The sequence below is a fragment of the Leptonychotes weddellii genome, chromosome 5 (assembly GCF_054177405.1).
Source record: "Leptonychotes weddellii isolate Sample4059 chromosome 5, ASM5417740v2, whole genome shotgun sequence".
NCBI classification, from domain to species: Eukaryota; Metazoa; Chordata; class Mammalia; order Carnivora; family Phocidae; genus Leptonychotes; species Leptonychotes weddellii.
The window spans coordinates 84324208-84329880 of NC_138373.1; positions in this window are offsets into that span (position 1 = coordinate 84324208).

Consider the following 5673-nt stretch of genomic DNA (forward strand, 5'->3'; position numbering starts at 1 on the left):
AAAAAAATGAAATCTTGCCCTTTGCAATGACGTGGATGGAACTAGAGGGTATTATGCTAAACAAAGTAAGTCAATCAGAGAAAGAAAATTATATGATCTCACTGATATGTGGAATTTAAGAAACAAGGCAGAGGACCATAGGGGAAAGGAGGGAAAAATGAAACAAGATGAAAAAAAAAAAAAAGAAACAAGATGAAACCAGAGAGGAAGACAAACCATAAGAGACTCTTAGTCTCAGGAAACAAACCGAGGGTTGCTGGAGTGGAGGGGGGTGGGAGGACTGGGGTGGCTGGGTGATGGACATTGGGGAGGTTATGTGCTATGGTGAGTGCTATGAATTGTGTAAGACTGATGAATCACAGACCTGGACCCCTGAAACAAATGTTAATAAAAAAATTTAAAAAGGCATAAATCTAAATATGTATGAGACCTATATGAGAAAACCTACAAAACTCTGATGAATGATATAAAAAAACTAAATAAATGGAGAGATAATCCATGTTCATGATAGGAAGACTCCATATTATCAGAACGTCTGTTAATCCCAACTCAGTCTATAGATTCAATGTGATTCTGATAAAATTCCTAGCAAGTTATTTTATGAATATTGACAAACTGATATTAAAGTTTACATAAAGAGGCAAAAAGACCCAGAATAGCCAACTCAATATTAAAGGAGAATTACCAAATTGGAGGACTGGCACTACCTGACTTTAAGGCTTATTACAAATCTTACTATGAATCTTAGTATTGATTAAAGAATAGACAAATAGGTCAATGGAACATATCCCAGAAATAGATCCACTTAAATCTAGTCAACCAATCTTTGACAAAGGAGAAAAGGCAATACAAGAGAGCAAAGGTAGTCTTTTCAAAAATGGTGCTAGAACTACTGGTTATCCACATGCAAAAATGAACCTAGACACAGACCTTACACCCTTCACAAAAATTAACTCAAAATGGATCACAGACCTAAATATAAAATGGAGAACTATAAAACTTCTAGAAGATAACATAGGATAAAACCTACTTGACCTTGGATATGGTGATGACTTTTTGATACAGCATCAAAGTCATAATCTGTAAACAAATCATTGATAAACTGGACTTCATTAAAATTAAAAGCTTCTGCTCCGCAAAAGACAGGATCAAGAGGATGAGAAGATAAGCCACAAACTGGGAAAAAACACATTTCCAAAAGACACCTCTGATAAAGGACTATTATCCAAAATATGCAAAGAACTCTTCAAACTCAACAGTAAGAAAATAAACAACCTGATTAAAGAATGGACTAAGGACTTCATAGACACCTCATGAAAGAAGATATACAGATGACAAATAAGCAATTGAAAAGATGTTTTAATTTTCATTTCCTTAATGACATATGATGTGAAGCAACAGTGAAGTATCACTACACACAGATTAGAATGGCCAAAATCTGGAACATTAACACCAAATGCTATTGAGGATGTGGAGCAACAGTCAACTTACATACATTGTAGGTAGAAATGTAAAATGGTATAGCCACTTTGGAAGACAGTTTATTGGCTTCTTACAAAACCAAACATTCTTTTACCATAAAATCTAGCAGTCATGTTCCTTGATATTCACCCAAAGGACTTGAAAATTTATGTCCACACAAAAGCCTACACATGGATGTGTTTGTAGCAGCTTTATTCATAATGGCCAAAGCTTGGAAGAAACCAAGATGACTTTCAGTAAGTGAATGGATAAGTAAACCATGGTACATACAAACAATAGACAATTAGTGCTAAAACAATTTAGTGCTAAAAAGAAATGAGCTATCAAGTCATTAAAAGACCCAGAAGAACCTTAAGTGCATATTACCAAGTGAAAGAAGCCAATCTGAAAAGGCTACATACTATATGATTCCAACTATATGACATTCTGGGAAAGGCAAAACTATGGAGACATAAGAATATCAGGGGTTGGGGACATTGAATAAGTGGAGCACAGAGGATTTTTAGGACAGTGAAAATACTCTGTATGATCCTATGATGATAGATAAATGTCATTATATGTTTGTCCAAACCTATTATACATTTATATAACACCAAGAGTGAACCCTAATGCAAACTATGGACTTTGGGTGATTATGATGTGTCAGTGTTGGTTCATCAATTGCAATAAATGTACCACTCTGGTATACGATATTGACAATGGGGGAAGTGATACATGTGTGGGGTAGAGGGTTGTATGGGAAATCTCTGTGCCTTCCTTTCAATGTTGCTGTGGACCTTTAACTTCTCTAAGACACTGAAGTCTTTAAAAAATGTTTGGGAACCTCTGAGTCATTTCCATTTCCCTATTGTTTTCAGCTTCTTTCTAGTCTTCTGCTCTTTTAAATAATGCTGACAAGAACCATCTTGGACATATGTTATTTTTGTAATTTTGCAGTCTATCTATAAGATAGATAACTAAAAGCAGAATTGCTGAGTTAAAAGGTAGAGGCAAATAAAATTTTGCTAGATATTTTAAAGGGTTGTACCATTTTTACATCCCTAAGAGCATTGTGTGGATTATCAATTTCCATGCAGACTCAATAGCACTAATATAGTGTTAAAACTTTGTTAATCTAATAGGAGAGAAGTATCATAGTATAATTAAATTTTTTGTGATAAAATATATATAACATAAAACATGTAATTTTAACCATTTTTAAATGTACATTCAATGGAATTAATTATATTTACGGGATTGAGTGACCATCATCACTATTTCCAAATCTTTTCCATTACTCCAAACAGAAGCTCTGCTAATCAATAACTCTCTAATCTTCCTTCTCTCCACACTTTGTTCTCTCTAATCTACCTTCTGTTCATATATTTGCCTATTCTAGATATTTCATATAAGTGGAACCATATAATATTTGTTCTTTTGTGCTGGGCTTATTTTATTTAGCATAATGTTTTCAAGATCCATCCATGTTGTAGTACATATCAAACCTTTATTCCCTTTATAGATGAATAATATCCCATTGTATGTAGATCACATTTGCTATCCATTCATCTGTTGATGAACACTTGGGTTGTTTCCACCTTTTGGCTATGAAAGGTTACTTGAGATTTCTAGCCCTGGAGATTGAGTGATGATGTCAGCAGAAATAAAATAAGATAACATGAAAAACTCTAATATGACATGTGTTCCGTAATTGGAGATCAATCTTAACCTGCAAATACTCCTAAGAGGATTGTTAAGTGAATATGTTTACACTAAGATATAAATTATTTCTATCAGTGCTCTGCTTGTGAGCAGGTTTGGATTTGGGAAGGAGCTTGGTGCATAGAGGACCAGAGGAGGGCAGTTGGCTTGGACGTGGGAGGAGGCCCAGAGTAAAAAGCATGAGGGGACAAAGAGGTCAAGTTCACAGTTTTGCTTTAAGTAACATTCTGTGAATATGGCATAGAAGGAAAGACAATGCTTCATCTTTGCCATCTGTAACATTAGCCAGAACCATTTTGTTTGCAAGTGACAGAAACCCAGAGCATGTAAAATTGGAACTCAAAGTCCACACTAGCTCAAGCACAGCTAGATCCAGGTGGTGAAATTATATCATTGGGGCGCTGCTCTTTCCATGACTGGCTTTGCTTTTTTTCCAAGTTGGTTTTCTCCTCAGATAGGCTCTCTCCATGCATTGGTAAAGAGAGTACCCATCAGCTTCAGGATTATTTGGTCTCTAGTATCTTTTGTCTCAGAGAAAAGGGGAATGCCCTGTGCTTAGTTCTAGCAAAAATCCCTCTGATTGGCTTTGATGTAAGTAGTACTTAATTGTTTTACATGATTTTAGTAATAAGCTATCCTACTTTGTATGCATGCACACACACACACACACACACACACACACGTGTGTCCAACTTTGAACCGATCAGGCAACAGAACAGTGCTCTATAGTCAGTCCTGAAACAGAGGTAGGGAGCCCGACTCCAGGGAAGACTTGGACTGAGAATGAAAGTACTTGAAGGTTTCCATTTAGTATGATGGTTTTTACGGGGAGAATTTAGTAACTGAGAGTGAAATGCAGAGTATTCATTAGTTTCAAAAGTCTGGCTTGTATGTGTAAATAGATTTATAGATACTCACGTCCCTTTCCTAACCTTAGAAAAAGATTCTGAAGACTGGCATACTCATGTATCTTAAATTTAAAACCTTTCAGATTTTTAAAAGGACATTTGAGTTCCCTGGTACCGCAAGTTAGCTGAACTCTAATTATATTGAAGAAATGAAATCTGTTTGTTTATTTTGGGCAAGACATGTTGCCAACAGCTGTGGAGAGATGTGATGTGATCTTCTCAATGAACAACGTAAGAGCCACTGAGTAAGCTAAAATAATAGAATCTGCTTGTCTGTAGTTAGTGTGTTGACAAGGAAACAAAAGGGAACTATAGGGTAAACACAGGGCAAGATTACACAGAGAGTAGTTAAAAATGATAAAGACACCATGCAAGAAAAGAATTCCTACAATATAGCAGACAATGTTAAGTGCTTTTCTAATTAAACTTTGGTTTTCCATATGGACTCACTAAACCTGATTTTCATTGTTTAAAATAAATTCTAAAGGGCTGTCCTTAAATCACCTTGAAAGTGATTCCCTAAAGTTGTTAATTCAACATTTTTTTCAATGTAGTTCCAAAGCTCTGATGCATCCACTGGCTTCCAATGAGCATTCTTAAAACCTTCCTTGAAACAATGCCATCATGGGTATTATTGCATTTCCAGAATACTTTATCCATTACAGAAGTGGTCCAAGTTTGTGCTTGATAAATCTTATAGAGAAGCTGCTTCACTAAGACTGGCAATGCAAAAAGTTCCTGTTATGTGAGTTTTCCAACAACATTATGCAGTGGTGTAAAGAAAAAACACGTACTTCTCTTTGTTGTTGTTGTTTGTTTATTTTATCTGGATACAGTGTTTCTTAACTTTCTGCTGTTATTCAATTTATTGATTTTTTTTTAAATTTTATTTATTTGAGAGAGAAAATGAGATAGAGAGAGAGAGCATGAGAGGGGGGAGCGCCAGAGGGAGAAGCAGATCCCCTGCTGAGCAGGGAGCCCGATGCGGGATGCGGGACTCAATCCTGGGACTCCAGGATCATGACCTGAGCTGAAGGCAGTCACTCAACCAACTGAGCCACCCAGGTGCCCCTGTTATTCAATTTAAATAGAAGTTTATTTTGTTATCACCATCAATTTTACCTAGGATCTGGAAGATGTATATAAAAACAGGAAGTAGTCTATGTTAGTCTATGTTCTTATAGGTAATAAATTTGTCTCTAAAAATACCTAAGCTTTTGTCTTCTAATCTTTAGTGCTTCTGTAATTGTAACATGGTAGTAAGATAGGCACGCAATGGTGGATGATTTCTAATTTCCTGAGGGAATATTGCTCATGACGCCAAGGAGAATGAAAGCATGAATTTTTAAATGGCAGGAATTTCTGAATAGCCTTTATTTTTCATGTTTTATTGTTGAAAACCAGACTTCCATTAATTTGATATTAGTACAAAGACATTAGTTTGAGTCTGAATACTAGTCCAACATAAATGAGGTAGGGAGTAAGGGTAAGTACTTAATTGTTTTACATGATTTTAGTAATAAGCTATCCTACTTTGTATGCATGCACACACACAGACACACATATACATATATATATATAT